Source organism: Felis catus, chromosome A2 (genome assembly GCF_018350175.1).
Source record: "Felis catus isolate Fca126 chromosome A2, F.catus_Fca126_mat1.0, whole genome shotgun sequence".
Lineage (NCBI taxonomy): Eukaryota > Metazoa > Chordata > Mammalia > Carnivora > Felidae > Felis > Felis catus.
The window spans coordinates 16,931,971-16,950,643 of record NC_058369.1 but is presented as its reverse complement, the minus strand read 5'-3'; the positions used below and the strand labels follow the sequence as shown (position 1 = coordinate 16,950,643).

The following is an 18,673-nucleotide window of genomic DNA, read 5'->3' as shown; positions in this document are numbered from 1 at the left end:
TGTGAGACCCAGTAAGGAGCCCTACGTAAGGGCTTTCGGGACGCTCAGATGAATGCTCAGCTCAGCACCCGGCACATAGTAAAAAACTCAGTAGACGCAGATGTGCGGTTCCAACAAAGACACATAGTATGTGTAAAATGAATGGTTAAATGCCCCTCGGCGGATAGAAAAGCCCAGCACCCTAAACCCGCCCGCCACTCAATCATATCTGCCCACCACACATCAGCAGCACCCAGAGCCTTCCTTCTCTGTGGATGACTTTTCACAGAAATGAGATCGTACTGTACAGCTCATTTTGAACCATCTTTCAAGAACAGGTTTCAACATCAGTAAATATTCATAAAACTTATCCTTTAAAAAGGCTGTAGGGAAATCTGTTTTATGGACAGAAGTTATTCCAGCCATATGTATTTGTTGTGCATCTGCATGGTTGTTTTTAATTTATCGCTGTTTCAAACGGGGCCATAGGCATCTCGTGCACGTTCTTGATAAATTCTCTGGAAGGTGCTGTCTGTCAAAAGCCCTGGTGCAGTCCTCAGGGCCCTGCCCCATCTTCACGCCCCGCCCCGCTCCGCCCCGCCCAGCCCAGGACCGCCACTTCTCCCTCCCTCTGTGTGTTGTGGCGGGCGTCCGCCAGGGGGCAAGCGGGAGCCGCGGGCGGGGCTCGACTACGCATGTGCGCGCCTCTGGAGCACGTGCGGAGGGCGGTGAGGGCGGGAGGGGAAAGGTAGGAGGTGAGAGGTGAAGGGGCGGAGAGCTGCGCGGGCGCCCGGCGGCCGGCATAGAGAGGGCGGGCACCACGCACCGGACCACGGGCCGGGAGCGCGCACGCCGCGCCCCGCCCCCGCCGCCGCCGCCGCCACCGCCGCCTGGGAGCTGCTGCCGCCACAGGTACCGCCGCGCGTGTCCCCACGGCGCCTGTCCACGGGCTCGGGCTCGGGCCTCCGGCCGCGCGGTCCCGGGAAGTCGGGGGTGGGGACCGCCGGGGGCACTGGCGCGCGGGCGTGGGCGCTGTCCAGCAGCCGTGCGGGCCGGGAGACCGCAGCCCGGAGAGGGGGGCCGGGCCGCCGCGTCCCCACCCCCACCCGGGCCGCGCCCCCGCCCGCGCGCCCGTGCCCCCACCCAGCCCCTGGTCCCGCGTGACCACTGCCGGGGGAGGGGGTCTCGCCGTTGCGGCCGGCCCCTGGCCCGCGGTCCCGGGAAGCCGCCGCTTCTAGAACCTGCTTTGGGGCTGTCTGGGTTTTCTAGAGTGCGGGGGAGAGCATGCTGTCCACTCCTGTCTCTTTTGGGCTCTCTGGTTTTGAGGCAACACGTAGCTTCTTTGCTGGGTTTTGCTTGGCTTCTAGTTTTATGTTTTGCCGAAGCCCAAACTTTGCTCAATCACGTTGCCTGTGTTTACCGTGTTGCTTCGTGTTTATTATTACCTTAGTATATCGTACAGGATTATAATGTCACGGTTGCAGGGAGCCTGGACCGTTTGAATCGCAGAAAGTTGTACAGGTGGAAATGCTGTTGGCCGGAGGGGGCGGCGGGTCCCTGTGGGGGTTCTGGGAGGAGTTCTCCTCGGTCTGGCTTCTGGCTGTCCCACCTCTTGTGGTGACAATCAGACCTGCGTGATTACACTCTTTGGGGATTTTGTGATAATATTTGTGAAAAAGACCTACGAAAGGTTTACTTAATGATGTTAGATTTGTGTTTCTTTTATCCGACCAGACCTTTTGCGGAGTTTGGTTATATGGTGGCTTATTGGTGTGCTGCTGTCTCGGGATATCGTGCTAAGATTGAAGGCTAGGGTCAAGGATGTCTGGTTAGTGCCGAACACACCCTAGTGTTCCTGAATGCTGCTTAAATGATGAACTATTTCTTTTCCTTTTTTTACAGTGCCACATTTTAAGATAAAAATTTTTTGGAGTATGGTTGACTTGCAATGTTACATTATTTTCAGATGTACAACAGTGATTGAACTTCCTATGTTTTGCTCACCACAAGAGTAGTTGCCATCTGATCTGTATATTGTTTTTGAACATTTATTCATTTTCGAGACAGTGAGAGAGAGAGAGAGAGAGAGAGAGAGAGAGAGAGAGAGAGAACGTGGGGGGGGGGAGGGGGAGAGGGAGGGAGACACAGAATCTAAAACAGGCTCCAGGCTCTGAGCTGTCAGCACAGAGCCCAACGTAGGGCTCGAACTCACCAACTGCCAGATCATGACCTGAGCTGAAGTCAGATGCTTAACTGCCACCCAGGTGCCCCTGACCTGTATATTTCTAAGTGAATGTTAATATAGTTTTGGTTTTAAGGTGTTTTTACACATTTGGAGCATTCGCACTAAGCACATGATGTAAAAAACAAAATATAAATGTATCTTAATATTCTTTTGGTCATAGATTGAAAGCATTACTTCTCATTTATTATGAACTAATTGGGTGTTTGAGAGCTCTTTTTCTCTGTCTCTCTCTGTCTCTCTCTTTTTTTGCTGTTGTGCAAAAGCAGCATGTCTCCTGAGGTCCCCATGTGCTTTATAATCATTGGTATCCCCCCCCCCCCCCCCACCGTCCCAGCAATCTAGACTAGTTTACGGTTGTGGGGTGGATAAAAAGTCTACTCCTAGCGGGCAGAAAGAATATGAGTTGCCTGGGGTCATTATGAGTTGCCTGAGCAAGTAAACTGTCCAGTTGGGAAGCAAACCATGCCTGTGGGGTTCAGTACTCGTGCATTTATTAATGTTTGACGGCAGACTTTAGAGATGCTTACTCTCTTAGTATCTAGCCATGCACATGGATGTGTCTTAAGGACCGTGGAATGACACTTAGGTTTCTGTGATGTTTGTTTAACCTCACCATTGGTAGTCATTTGCTGTCGCCAGGGTTAGTTATATTGGCTCTGACGGGTACTTTGTATACGGTTTATGTCATCACTTCCATTTGAGCAGATGAGAAGGTTGCCTCTCGTAGAGAAAGTGGATTTCCAGGGTCACCCAGCTTGTAAGTGGTGGATCAGGCCTTCAGATCTGCCAGACCCTGCTACTTGAGCTACTTCCACTGTAACTTAACTTGCTCCCTTCCTGAGTTGGCTGATGAAACAAAGTCCAGGTGACGTGTTTTTTTCCCCCCCTGCCTGAAGTAGTAATTTTGAGTGAAATATTTATTGAACATGTGTACTGTCTAGATACTGTGTTAGGTGCTCTAATAATAGCTTATCTCACTTAATCATCGTAGTAACCGGGGGAGATGATACTGTTATCACCCCCTTTAATGATGAGTTTTACAGATGTTATCTGCCTGGCCCCGGGTCACCTGCTGAGTTAGAGGCAGAGCCCAGGCTCTGCAAACCTAGGCTTGCTTGACGACAGTCTGTACTTTTATGTTCTTCTTGCGCCTGCTGGCTTCACAGTCTCCTCCGTTGCCTGTTGGCAGGTGAGAGGTAGCAGAAGAAGGTGATGGGGTGAAGGGTAGAAGCCAGCATCACAGACCCAAGTGTCAGATGTGGAACTCAGCAGGAAGTAGACTGCAGTTCGGTCCTGCATTTGACAGCTTCCTCTTGAGTGGTCAGGGGCACTGCCAGAGAACGCTTGCAGGGTTGCTGGCCCATACATGAGTTTTGCAGTGGAGTCCAAAGATGGGGAGTGCATGCATCAAAGGTGCACATAGGTCTCAGGAAAAAAAAAATCAAAACTGACTTTCGTGTTTATTTTAGCTTTACTTAATTTTTATTAGGTTATTTTATGATGTACACTATATAGTAGTATATACATATAACATGTACTAATATATATATATTGGGATGTTTACTCAAATTCTTGTTGGGGTTTCATAATCAAAAACATTTGGAAACCTCTGATTTGATATTTAGCATTTGTATCAAATATGTAAGGTGTTGTGCTAATCATTTGTTCCTGAGTTGGAAGTTTAATGAAGTTCAGTGTGATTCCACATAAAGAGGGAGAATGGTATTTCATATTAATAACCAATTATAAATTATTTTAAAAGTTGCAGTTACAATTTTGTGAAAGAGGATATGGTTATTTTAATGGTCTTTGTCTCAAATATAGCAGCAGTTTTAAGTTTGAAGCTATAGTAACTGAGATAGCCCTTTAGAAATTAAAATTTTGTTGAATCTCTTCTATTTTAAACCTGTTAATGTCAGAAGTGAGACACTAAAACAATCAGTTAACGTAAATGTGGCAGTTGTAATAGTCGTAGCTGTTAAGCAACTTCAGAGTATTTGCAAATTTTAGATGATAGTTAGATATATTGAAATTCCAGATACGTTGATTCCTTACCACTTTTTACAAACTAGATTTGATTTTCTTCAGGTCACTCCTCTGCAGTGATTGGTGCATTATATTAAAACAAGAAATTCCAGAATTCTAATTTAAAAAATATATGTAAGTTACTTCCATCTTATTTCACAGTTGAATAGATTAGTGCATGTTTAGGAGTTCAGTTTAAAATAACAGAAAGGGGTTTGAGCAAAAACTGTATTTCTTTGGCTAGACAAGCTTTTTATTTATTTATTTTTAATCCAGGTGGGACATGATTCATACCAGCAGTTCTTACTTTAGTGTGAATCAGAGTCACCTGGAGGGCTGGTTTTAACCTCACTTCACTACAGTCCCTGACTCTGTAGTTTAGAGTTAGGCCTTGGAATTTGAATTTCAAACAAGTTACCAGGTGCTGCTGCTGGTCTAGGGAACTATACTTTGAGAGCTATGGCTCCATACAGTGCACCTAAAACCAGAGCATGATGCCAGTATTTACGTGTTTCACATTGAATCCCATCAGCGTTAGTCGTATACTATAGTTTTGCCAAGTACATAACTGGCTCTTGTTCTTAGCCAGTTTTCTCATTATTTTTAGATGATGTCATAATTCTCAATTCTCAGTTGAGACTTTCATTCTCATTATATTGCTATTTTTATTTTTTACTGCAATCCTATATTTCTAAATTTGTTGCAGGGTTAGAGATGTTTAAAAAATACAAGTTGTCTGTTGAAGAACAGTTAATAGGCAGGTGTGCATGTGCACAGGGTTTTTTTTTTCTATAATTCCAGTGGCAGGCTTTATTCTTGCTCATTTTCTTGTTCTCGCGTGTTCTTTCTCTATAATGAGATCATACTGTCTTGTATCCATTTTTTGTTATTGCGTAAACATGATTTTATGTAAAACACCATTCTACAGCATTTATTTAAAAAAAAATTTTTTTTAACGTTTTATTTTTGAGACAGGGAGAGACAGAGCATGAACAGGGGAGGGTCAGAGAGAGGGAGACACAGAATCCGAAACAGGCTCCAGGCTCTGAGCTGTCAGCACAGAGCCTGACGCGGGGCTCAAACTCACGGACCGTGAGATCATGACCTGAGCCAAAGTCGGCCGCTCAACCGACTGAGCCACCCAGGCGCCCCTATTCTACAGCATTTAAAACATTTTTTTAATGTTTATTTTTGAGAGAGAGTGCGTGCATGAGCAGGGGAGGGGCAGAGAGCAAGGGAGACACACAATCCGAAGCAGGCTCCAGGCTCCGAGCTGTCAGCACAGAGCCCAACGTGGGGCTCCAACTATAGAGTGCGAGATCATGACCTGAGCTTAGGTCACACACTTAACTGACTGAGCCACCCAGGGACCCACATTTTTGTTTTTTTAAACTTAAAATTTCATTTATTTTTATGTTTCCCAGTAACTTTCAACTTTGAGCAGCTTGCTGTGTTTGGCTGTGGGTTGGGATTGCACCTTTCAGAAGACTGCACTATCACTCAAAGTCTCCAATCATGGTCCTCTTCAACAATCTTTAGTAGCTCCCTGCTCTCATGATCTTCCCCAAAATGATGTACCCAACTCTTCTCTCTACCAGCTCATGTAGATGCCGCCTCATCTCCATGGGGTGATTAGGTGCTTTCTTTCAGTCCTGACCTCTGGTTGGATGTGGACGTTCATTCTGATTTGTCATCCCTTCACCAGTAACTGTTGGAAACATCAAGACCTGCCTTTAGCAAACAACAGAGAATGTTGCATCTCATATTCCTGTCAGGGAGGATAATCTTGAATTTTTCACTTCCCAAATGCCATCCCAAGCACAACTGTGAGAAAACATTCGTGAGACTGTGCTGGAAGGTGTTTCAATGCACATGTTCTGGGCAGTGTTTTGTCTTTGAGTGAAGCCAGATCATTAGGAGGCAACATAATTTTGGCCCCTCCTCCAATTGTTTTTTAGTAAACTGACTTTGCATGGTCCCAGCAGCTTGCATGGAGATCTGTGTGAGAAGTCCCTAAGAAAATCTCTGAGGCCTACTGGAATTTCCTTGAGGTTTAATGCTTGGAATGACTGTGCCTCTTCGAAGCCACTGTTTTGATTTTGTCTAAAGTATAGTGTGAACTAAGTCAGTAATGGTTCCCTCTTTGCATTGGCTATTTGGGAGTTCAGAGTCTGATTTGTACTCAGAGTTCTATGGTTTGTATTTTCTATATTAAGGTTACTTTTGGCTTATGATGTTCTTTTTAATGTCTAGTTATTTTGCTCTTTTAGATTATACCATAACATATATAACACATTTGGGGCACCTGGGTGGCTCAATCAGTTGAGTGTCCACATTTGGCTCAGGTCGTGATCTCACAGTTTGTGAGTTCTAGCCCCGCGTCGGGCTCTGTGCTGACGGCTGGGAGCCTGGAGCCTGCTTCGGATTCTGTGTCTCTCTCTCTCTCCCTGCCTTTCCCTTGCTCATGCTCTGTCTCTGTCTGTCTCTTGAAAATAAACGTTAAAAAAAAGTCTCCCTGCATAAAAAAAAAAAAATATATATATATATATACATATATATATAGACACAGATACATGTACATATATATAAAACACATTTCATCCCTATTCTAAACATTACTGTAACTATATTGTAACCAAATCTCTGTTCCCCTCCTATTTCCTTTCCTTCTAATACACTTAATCCCTCCTAGCCCTGTCTTCCTCCCCCCCACCCCCTCCTGTGTGCTCCTTCTTTTTTTGTTGTTTAATTTTTTTTATTGTGGTAAATATATATAAAACTTGTCATCTTAATCATTTTAAGTGTACAGTTCAGTGGTTTAAATAAATTCATAATGTGGGGCGCCTGGGTGGCGCAGTCGGTTAAGCGTCCGACTTCAGCCAGGTCACGATCTCGCAGTCCGTGAGTTCGAGCCCCGCGTCAGGCTCTGGGCTGATGGCTCAGAGCCTGGAGCCTGTTTCCGATTCTGTGTCTCCCTCTCTCTCTGCCCCTCCCTCGTTCATGATCTCTCTCTGTCCCAAAAATAAATAAACGTTGAAAAAAAAATTAAAAAAAATAAATAAATTCATAATGTGCAACCATTAATACCGTTCATCTCCCATTTCTCTTTATCTTGGAAAACCAAGACTCTATACCATTGAACAGCTTCCCATTCCCTTCTTCCCTAGGCCCCTGGCAACCACCATTCTACTTTCTGATTTTGTCTACTCTAAGTACATCATATAAATGGAATCATACAGTATTTGTCTTTTTGTGACTGGCCTATTTCATTTATCATGATGTCCTCGTGATTCATCCATGTTGTAGCATGTGTTAAAATGGAATTTATATATCACATTTTATTTACCCATATATCCAGTGATGGATATTTGGGTTGTTTGTACCTTTTGTATATTGTGAATAATGCTGTTATGGATATGGGTGTACAAATATTCAAGTTCCTGTTTTCTGTTTTGGGTATATACATAAATGGAATTGCTGGATCATATAGTAATTCTTTGATTAATTTTTTAAGGAACCATCATACAGTTTTCCACAGTGGCTGTACCATTTTACATTATCACTAGTGATGAACAAGGTTTCCAGTTTCTCCACATCCTTGCCAGCACTTGTTATTTTCTGGGGTTTTGTTTTGTTTTGATGGTAGTGGATGTGAGATGATATCTCATTGTAGTCTTGATTTGCATTTCCCTAATGGTTAGTGATGTTGAGCATCTTTTTATGTGCTTATTAGCCATTGGTGTATCTTCTGTAGAGAAATGTTTATTCAAGTCCTTTGCCCAGTTTTACATCAGATTGTTTGTTTTTTTGTTGTTTTAGGAGTTCTCTGTGTACGCTGGATAGTAATCCCTTACCAGGTACTTGATTTGTAAATATTTTCTCCCATTCTTTGTGCTGCCTTTTCACTCTGTTGCTGGTGTATTTTGGTGCACACAATTTTAACATTGTTAAGAAGTCCAATCTGTTTTTTTTCTTTTGCCTGTGTCCTTAGTGTCATATCCAAGAAATCATTGCCAAGTCCAATGTTGTGAAGCTTTTGCCATTTTTTTTTTGAGTTATCTTACACCCAACATGGGGCTTGAACTCATGACTCTAAGGTTAACTGAGCCAGCCAGGTGCCCCTTGCCCTAGGTTTTCTTATAAGAATTTTATAAGGATGCCTGGGTGGCTCAGTTGGTTGAGTGTCCAACTCTTGATTTTGGCTCAGGTCATGATCTCATGGTTGTGGGATTGTGTGCGTGGGTTTCTCTCTCTCTCTCTCTCTCTCTCTCTCTCTCTAAATAATAAATAAAGCATAAAGAAAAGAATTTTATAGTTTTAGGCCTTAAGCTTAAGTCTTTTAACCTTTTTTTTTTTAAGTTTATTTTTTTTAGTAATCTCTACCCAATGTGGAGCTCAAACTCCCAACCCCCAGATCAAGAGTTGCATGCTCTTCCAACTAAGCCAGCCAGTTGGAAGGTCTTTGAACCTTGCGTATTCATTCTTGCTAAATTTTGTAAGGGGATAAATTCTAAAAAGGTTTCGCACATTACAAAGACTTCCTTGTTTATTAATGTTTATTATGGTAAAATTCAAATATATACAAAAGCAGAGAGCAGTGAGCTTTTGTGTGCCTATTTTCAGTTATATCTGTTATTGACTAATTAACTCAGGGCATTCTTGCTTCATCTGTATCTTTCACTCTTCCTCTTTTTATATTTTCATTTTTTCTTTCTAAATTGTTTTATTTTTAACTTTTTAATTTTAATTTTTTTTACATTTAAAAAAATGTTTATTTTTTTTTTACTTTGAGAGAGAGCATACATGCGTGCAAGCAAGGGAGCAGAGAGAGAATCCCAAGCCGGCTCCACACTCAGCACGGAACCCAACATGGGGCTTGATCTCATAACCATGAGATCATGACCTGAGTCAAAAATCAAGAGTTGGATGCTTAACCAACTGAACCACCCAGGCACCCCCTTTCTAAATTATTTGATGAGTTTTTTTTATTGTGATAAAATATACATAACATAAAATTTATCATTTTAACCATTACATTTTTTTTAATGTTTATTTTTGAGAGAGAGAGACAGACTGTGAACAGGGAAGGGGCAGAGAGAGAGAGGGAGAGACAGAATCCGAAGCAAGCTCCAGGCTCTGAGCTGTCACCACAGAGCCTGACATGGGGCTTGAACTCGTGAACCACGAGATCGTGACCTGAGCCAAAGTTGGACACTTAACAGACTGAGCCACCCAGGCACCCCTAACCATTTTTTTTTGTTTAATACATGGAATGCTTCATAAATTTGTGTGTCATCCTTGCACAAGGGCTATGCTGATCTTCTCTGTCATTCCAGTATTACCATATGTTACTGCTGAGGCACGATTTTAACTATTTTTAAGTGTACCTTTCAGTGGCACCAGATATATTTACAGTATTGTACAACCATCACCACTGTCCATTTCCAGAACTTTTTCATCATTCCAAACACAAACTCTGTACTCATTAAACAACTTCCCTTTCTTCCCTCCTCCTACCCCTGGCAACCACTATTCTCCTTTCTGTTTCTATGAATTTGCCTATTCTAAGTTCCTCGTATAAGTGGAATCATACTGTGTTTGTCCTTTTGTATGTGGCTTATTTCACTTAACATAGTGAACATTGTTCATGTTGTATCATGTGTCAGAATTTCATTTTCTTTTCATTCCTTTTGTAATATTTTCCAAATATTCACTTGTATGTATATCCACATTTTATTTATCTCTTTATCTGTCGGCAGACATTTGGGCTGTTTCTCCCTTTGCCTATTGTGAATAATGCTACTATAAACGTGACTGTACAGATATCTGTTCAAATCCCTACTTTCAGTTCTTTGGATATATACCCAGGGGAGGAATTGCTGGAACATATGGTAATTCTGTATTTAACTTTTTGAGGAACTGCTAGGTTGTTTTCCACAGTGGCTGCCCCGTTTTACTTTGTACCAGTAACTTACAAGGGTTCCCAGTTGCTCCACATCCTTGGCAACGTTACTTTCCATTTTTATTTGTTTTTATTTATTATTTTTAAAGATGTTTAAATGTTGACTTATTTTTGAGAGAGAGAGAGAGAGAGAGAGAGAGAGACAGAGGGAGAGGGCATGCGTGCAGAGCAGGGGCAGATAGACAGGGGGAGAAAGAATCCCAAGCAAGCTCTGCACTGTCAGCACAGAGCCTGACATGGGACTTGAACCCATGAACCACCAGATCATGACCTGAGCCGAGATCAGGAGTCGGACATTTAACTGACTGAGCCACCCAGGTGCCCCTGTTTTTATTTTTTAATAATAGCTATGCTTGTGGATGTGAAGTGATATCTCATTATGGTTTTTGTTTTTAATTTTTTTTTTCTCATTTTTTGGAGACAGAGACAGAGTGCGAGTGGGGGAGGGGCAGAGAGAGGAAGACACAGAATCTGAAGTAGGCTCCAGGCTCCGAGCTAGCAACACAGAGCCCGACGCGGGGCTTGAACCCACGAACTGCGAGATCATGACCTGAGCTGAAGTCGGACACTTAAGTGACTGAGCCACTCAGGCACCCCACTGTCATTATGGTTTTAATGTCATTATGGTTTGCATTCCCTAATGATTAGTGGTGTTGGGCATCTTTTCATGTGCCTCTTGGCCATTAGTATATCTTCTCTAGAGAAATGTCTATTCAAGTCCTTTTCCCATTTTTTTAAAAAAAATTTTTTTTTTCAACGTTTATTTATTTTGGGGACAGAGAGAGACAGAGCATGAACGGGGGAGGGGCAGAGAGAGAGGGAGACACAGAATCGGAAACAGGCTCCAGGCTCTGAGCCATCAGCCCAGAGCCCGACGCGGGGCTCGAACTCACGGACCGCGAGATCGTGACCTGGCTGAAGTCGGACGCTTAACCGACTGCGCCACCCAGGCGCCCCCCTTTTCCCATTTTTGAATAGGCTTTTTTGGTTTTTTGTTGCCAAGTCATAAAAGTTTTTTTATGTGTTCTAGATATTAAGTCCCTATCAGGTATGATTACTTTTTCCCACTCTGTGGGTTGTCTTTTCACTCAATAGCTTCCTTTGATGCACAAAAATTCAGTTTTTGAGGTCCAATTTTTTTTTCTGCCTGTGCTTTTGGTGTCATATTCAAGAAATTCTTGTCAAATCCAGTATTCTGAAGCTTTTACTCTACTTTCTTTTAAGAGTTTTATAGTTTTAGCTCTTTGTTTAGGTCTTTGATGAATTTTGAATTTTTATATGTGATGTAATGGTCCCATCTAACTATTTTGCATAGTGGCTGTCCAGTTTTCCCAGCACCAGTTTTTGAAAATGGCTGTGTCAAGGAGAAGAGCTCCAGGTGAACTTCATCTCAAGCTCTCTCTCACAGTGCTTTTGCAGATTTATGTTGGGAATGAAACCATTTTCTGTGTAGCGTTTATATTAAAAGCTTTTGTGACAGTAATGAAAAAGAGTCTCTTCACACTCTCACTTTAGGGTAAGCTATCAAGAACCGTGGTGCCCTCCATCAGGCCACACTTCTGTCAGGAAACCAGGCAAGGGGCCTCTGTCCTGTGTGGATATGGCTGTGCTTGCCCACGGTTAGCTGGGAGCAGGCGGCTGGTCCTCGCCATGCTCCTGCCAGCACCTGCTGGGACTGAGACCGAGGGCACCCTCCCCCTCAGCCAGAAGTCTTATGAAATGACTGGGCTGTCCCATTGGGTTCCTGGGTTGCTTCTAGGTTTAAAACAAATTCTTTGCCCACATTCTTAGCAGGGGTCAGTTCAGTCCCTTTGTTAGTCCTTCCTGACCAGGTCAGAAGGGAATAAGAATGTGGTAGCTGGCACTGTGGAAGAAAATCTGTAATATATTTGTTGTTGTCCAGTTGTGAAGAGAGTCGGCGTCATGTACGTGGTTACTTGTGATGACCATCACAACCAGTTAATATAATTTGGTCTTCCCTTCAATCTGGGTATTGCTGTGCCATCCTAACAGTTACTCTAAATGTGGCAGTAATCATCCTCTTGAATATATATTTTCAGGCTTCAAGTTCTCTGAAATCAGCTTTCATTCATGAAGTGAAACTCCTCTCTCTGTTCATTTACTTTTAACTTGGTCTGCTGAGAATTCTCTGGATTGTTTGGCTAATTTTGATGCTTTCAGAAGCAGAATTTCCTGTCCTTATCATTGGGCTGCCTTGCAAAACAACTTTCCGAAAAATCTTCTTTCCCCCAAGGATGAATTGTTTGCACCAGTGGACTAGTTTAGCACAGTGAACAGACTTGCAGTGACTTTCCGCTCGGCACCAAATGAGATGCTGGGTACTCTAGGGAACACAAAGGCGATTCAGCTGTGACCTTCTTCCCAAAGGGACCATAATCAATCAGAGGAGGCTCAGAGAGTCAGAACGAACACAGGCATGGGGGAAATACACAGTGACAGAAATTCAGGGAAGACTGCTGCTTCCACAGGGAAGCATTGTTCATTATTTTTAATTTTAGCTTTTCAGTGCAGTAATACATTCACATGGCACAAAATTCAAAAGGAACAACAGAGTATACACAGGGAAGTTTCCCTTCCATCTTGCACTGGCCACCGCATCCTCTCCCTAGAGGCAGCCAGTGTTACCAGTTCTCCAGTATCTGTGCAGGGGTGTTCTTTGCATAATACAGGCAGATACACAGAGAGCTCTTTGCTTTTACATGAAAGTAGCCCACTATATCCCTTGCTTTTTTCTCTCTCTGTTTGTGATAGTTCATTATCGATACATAAGAACTTTCTCATTGTCTTTCACAACTGGATAATTTTCCATTGTCAGGATATACCTTTATTTAGCCAGAGCTCTGTTGATGGACATATAAGGTGTTGTCAATTTTGCAAGTGCAGAAACACTTCTGTAGGCATCATTTGATGCATGTCCAAGTGCATCTGTCTGGTCACTTAGCAGAGGCAGGATTGCTGGGTTGATGAGTATGTGCTTTTGCAATTTTGATAGCTCTTTGCAGATAAACCTCCATAGAGGCTGTGTCCAGTATGCTTCCGGCACTGTGATAGCACACAGTTTGATCTTTGCCAGTTTGATAGGTGAAAAAATTATTCCTCTGTATATTTTTTCTTCCAAGCTTAGTTCAACCTATAGAAAAGTTAAGAGTAGTAGAGTGAACACTCCTATCAGGTGTAGTTTTAATTTGTATCTCTCCTGTTGCTATAAGGTTGAAGGACTGTTTTCCATTTTCTTTTCTGTGAATAAGTTGTTCATATCCTTTGCCCATATTTCTATTGGGCTTTGGTGTATTATTTTTTAAAATTTATTTATTTATTTATTTATTTAGAGAGAGAGAGAGAGAGAGAGAGAGAACATGAGTGGGGGAAGGGCAGAGAGAGAGGGAGAGAGAATCCCGAGCAGGCTTCATACTGTCAGTGTGGAGCCTGATGTGGGGCTTGAACTCACAAACCGTGAGATGGTGACCTGAGCCAAAACTGAGTCAGACACTTAACTGACTGAACCACCCAGGCACCCTGGGCTTTGGTGTTTTTAAAATTGATTTTGTAAAAATTTTTTGTATATGAAGGAACGTAGCACCTTGCTAATGATGTAACTTGCAGTTATATTTTTCCAGCTTGTTATTTATCTTTTTATTTAGAATGATTTTGTCGTGAAAAAAATTTTAATTTAAATTCACGTTAGTTAACATACAGTGTAGTCTTGGCTTCAGGAGTAGAACCCAGCAATTCGTCTCTTACATATGACATCTAGTGCTCATCCTGAAAAGTGCCCTTCTTAATGCCCATCACCCATTTAACCCATCCCACAACCCACCTCTCCTCCAGCAACTCTCTTCTCTGTATTGAAGAGTCTTTTATGGTTTGCCGCCTCCTCTATTTTGATCTTATTTTTTTTCTTCCCTTCCCCTATGTTATCTGTCGAGTTTCTCAAATTCCACATATGAGTGAAATCATATGATATCTGTCTTTCTCTGACTGACTTATTTCACATGGCATGAATACCCTCTAGTTCTTAATTAGGTCATACTCATTGAACTTTTAAGGCTTCTTGGTTCTCTATCATACCTAGAAAGATCTTCCCTACTAGAAGAGTATGAAAAATTATCCTGTGGTTCCTTAAAGTACTTTTAGAATTTCATTATTTACCTTTAAATCTCTTATCCATTTGGAATTTATTTTGGTGAAAAGTGTGGGTCCAACTTAATTTTTTCCCAAATGGCCACCCATTTGTTGCAATGCCTTGTATTAAACAGGTCATCTTTCTTGCACTTGTTCAAATATCCTTTACTATATGTGATATACTTTGCCACATGTCATATACATTTGGGTGTATTTCTGGACTTTCAATTCTGTACGTCAATTTGTGTATTTATGTTTCAGTACACGTTTTAATTATTCTAGCTTTAGAGCATGTTTTGATATTTGGCAAAGTGAATTCTCATTCATTACCTTTAATTTTCAGAATTTTCTTGGCTGTGTTTTACTTATATGAACTTTAAGGTAGATTTGCCTGTTTCAAAAAAATCCTTTTTGTTTTTATTGGTACTGTGTTACATTTTTAGGTTAATGTAGGAAGAATGACATTTAGGTGATGAGTCTTTCCCACTGAGAAGATTGTATGCCTTTCTCTTTGCTCAAGCCTTCTTCTGTGTCCCTCAGAGTTTGAGAGATTTCTTGGCATTTCTTGTTAAGTTTATTCTCAGGTCTTTTTCTTTGTTTTTGGTGGTATTGAAGCATTTTATCTTCTACCTTCTTGTTGATGGTGTATGTGAAGGCATTATTTTCTATATATTAATTTTCACCACCTTACCTGATTACAAAACTATAAAGGTTTTTAGTTGATTCTCTAGGTATATAATAATATCATCTGCAAATAATGGTCATTTTACTTTTTCTTTTACATTTACATTCCTGTGTTTTCTTTCAATCACCTAATTGTGACAGCTCGTACCTCTACAACAGTAGTAAAAGGGATAGGCTTGTTTGGCCTTTGACTTTGATGGAAATTATTCTAATGTGTTCTCATTGGACTTGATTTTAGCTTTGGGGTTGAAAAGGATATAAATATGTAGCTGAAGTTTGTATCTTTGTGTGTGTGTGTGTGTGTGTGTGTGTGTGTGTGTGTACAATGTAAATGACAGGATTTCTTTCTTATGGCTGGATAATATTCCATTGTATATATGTACCACATCATCTTTATCCACTTCTCTGTTCACATTTAGGTTGTTTCCATATCTTGACTCTTGTGAATACTGTTGTACTGAACATGGAGATGCAGATAGCTCTTTAAGATAATGATTTTGTTTCCTTTGGATATACCCAGAAGTAGGATTGCTAGATTATAAGATTGTTGTTGTTGTTGTTGTTTTTTAATTTTTGTGGAACTTTCATACTGTTTTGCTTAATGACTATACCAGTTTACATTTCCACCAACAGTGTACAAGGATTCCCTTTTCTCCACATCTTTCCCAACATGTTATCTATTGTCTTTTTAAATAAAAGCCATCCTAACAGGTGTGAGGTTATAACTTGTGGTTTTGATTTGCATTTCCCTGATGATTAGGGATGTTGAGCACCTGTCCATGTACCTGTTGGCCATTTGTATGTTTTTTTAAAATCTGTTAGCAAATTATTAGAGCTACAGTTACTAATAGTTTTGTCTTTTAACTTAAAACAATTTTTTTAATGTTTATTTTTGAGAGAGAGACAGAGTGCAGATGGGGGAGGGGCAGAAAGAGAGGGAGACAGAATCTGAAGCAGGCTGTCAGCACAGAGCCTGACACGAGGCTCGAACTCAAGAGCTGTGAGATCATGACCTGAGCTGAAGTTGGAAGACTAACCGACCGAGCCACCCAGGCGCCCCTTAACTTTTATATTAGAGTTAAGTGATTAGCAAACCACCATATTCTGAATTTGATGGTATACTTGCCTTTACCCAGGGTATGTTTTCCTTTTCCTGGTTAGTATCCTTTCATATTGGCTGAAGAACTGCTTTGAGCATTGCTTGTAAGTGAGGTCTAATGGTGATGAATTCTCTGAACTTTTGTTTATCCATGAAAATCTTTATCTCTCCTTCATTGCTTTTTTTTTTTTTAATTTTTAAATTTTTATTTACTTTTGTGATAGAGACAGAGTGAGAGTTGGGGAGGGGCAGAGAGAGGGAGGCACAGAATCTGAAGCAGGCTCCAGCCTCTGAGCTGTCAGCACAGAACTGGATGTAGGACTCGAATTCACGGACAGTGAGATCCGTGACGTGAGCTGAAGTCAGACACTTAACCGACTGAGCCACCCAGGTACCCCTTTCCTTCATTTCTGAAAGACACCTTTGTTGGATATTCTTGGTTGGCAGTTTTTCCTTACGATACTTTGTGGTTTTTTGTTTGTTTGTCCTAAATCTTTATCTGAATCACCCAGTACTCATCACAAGTGCACTTCTTAATCCCCATTACTTATTTCACTCTTCTCCTCATCCCTCCTCTCTATAGTTAAGAGTCTGTTTCTTTGTTTGTCTCTTTTTCCCTTTTGCTAGTTTGTTTTGTTTCTTAAATTCCACATATGAGTGAAATCATATGGTTCTCTGACTTATTTCACTTAGCATTATACTCTCTGGCTCTGTCCATGTTATTGCAAATGGTAAGATTTCATTCTTTTTTTTTTTTTAATGGCTGAATATTCCATTGTGTATATATACCACATCTTTATGTGTTCATCTCTCGATGGGCACTTAGCTACTTCCATATCTTGGCTATTCTAAATAATGCTGCTGTAAACATAGGGGTGCACATATCTCTTTGAATTCGTGTTTTTGTATTTGTTGAGTAAATACACAGTAGCGCAATTGCTGGATTGTAGGGTAGTTCTATTTTTAATTTTTTGAGGAACCTCCATACTCTTTTCCACAGTGGCTGCACCAGCTTGCATTCCCACCAACACTGCAAGAGGGTTTCTTTTTCTCCATATCCTTGCCAAAATCTGTTGTTTCTTGTGTTTTTGATTTTAGCCATTCTGACAGGTGTGAGATGATACCTCATTGTAGTTTTGATTTGCATTTCCCTGATAAGTGACAATGAGCATTTTTTTTATGTTGGCCTGTTGGTCTGTTGGCCATCTGAATGTCGTCTTTGGAGAAGTGTCGCTTCATGTCTTCTGCCCATTTTTAAATTGGGTTAGTTTTTTGGGTGTTGGGTTTTATAAGTTCTTAATATATTTTGGATACTAACCCTTTAGCAGATAGGTCATTTGCAAATGTCTTCTCCCATCCTGTAGGTTGCCTTTTAGTTTTGTTGATTGTTTCCTTTGCTATGCAGAAGCTTTTTATTTTGATGTTGTTCCAATAGTTTAGTTTTGCTTTTGCTTCCCTTGCCCCAGGGGACATATCTTAAAAAAAAAAAAAAAAAAAGCTGCTAAAGCTGATATCAGTTTAATTACTGCCTGTGGTCTTTTGTAGGATTAAAAAAAAATTAATGTTCATTTATTTTTGAGACAGCATGAGTGGGAGAGGGGCAGAAAGAGAGGGAGGCACAGAATCTGAAGCAGGCTCCAGGCTCTGAGCTGTCAGCCCAGAGCCTGATGTGGGACTGGAACTCACAGACTGCAAGATCATGACCTGAGCCAAAGTCAGATGCTTAACCAACTGAGCCACCCAGGCACCCCTCTTTTGTATGATTTTTATGGTTTCAGACCTCACATGTAGGTTTTTAATCCATTTTGAATTTATTTTTGTGTGTGGTGGAAGAAAATGGTCCAGTTTCATTCTTCCACATGTTGCTATCCAGTTTTCCCAACACCATTTGTTGAAGAGACTTTTTTCCCATTGCATATTCTTTCCTGCTTTGTCAAAGATTAATTGACAATATACTTACGGGTTTATTTCTAGATTTTTTATTTTGTTCCATTGATCTATGTGCTTGTTTTTGTGCCAGTACTTTGTGATTACTACAGCTTTGTAATGTAACTTTAAGTCTGGAATTATGATGCCTCCAGCTTTGCTTTTCTTTTTCAAGATTGCTTTGGCTATTCAGGGTCTTTTGTGGTTCCATACAAATTTTAGGATTGTTTGTTCCAGTTTTGTGAAAATTTCTGTTGGTATTTTGATAGAGAGTACATTAAATGTGTAGATTGCTTTGGGTAGTATAGACATTTTAACAATATTTGTTCTTCCAGTCTATGAGCATGGAATTTTTTTTTCATTTCTTTGTGTCATTTTTGATTTCCTTCATCGGTGGTTACAGTTTTCAGAGTGATAGGTTTTTCACCTCTTTGATTAGGTTTATTCCTAGGTATCTTCTTATTTGGGGTGCAGTTGTAAATGGGATTATTTTTTAAATTTAATTTATTTTTTAAACTACATCCAAATTAGTTAGCATATAGTGCAACAATGATTTCAGGAGTAGATTTCTTAATGCCCCTTACCCATTTAGCCCATCCCCCCTCCCACA

At 41.1% G+C, this 18,673-nt stretch overlaps 1 protein-coding gene and 1 non-coding gene across 2 annotated transcripts in view; one reads left to right on the top strand and one right to left on the bottom strand.

Moving 5' to 3' along the window:
- Positions 1-737: 737 nt before the first annotated feature.
- SCAP (SREBF chaperone) overlaps positions 738-18,673 on the top strand; it is a 72,990-nt gene continuing 55,054 nt past the window's right edge. Inside the window, exon 1 of the mRNA XM_023248298.2 lies at positions 738-891. The gene's annotated coding sequence lies outside the window, so the exon portion shown is untranslated. The remainder of the gene's footprint in view (positions 892-18,673) is intronic.
- LOC111559600 lies at positions 9,511-9,612 on the bottom strand. The gene has a single exon (XR_002740729.1). It is a non-coding gene; the product is annotated as a U6 spliceosomal RNA (small nuclear RNA).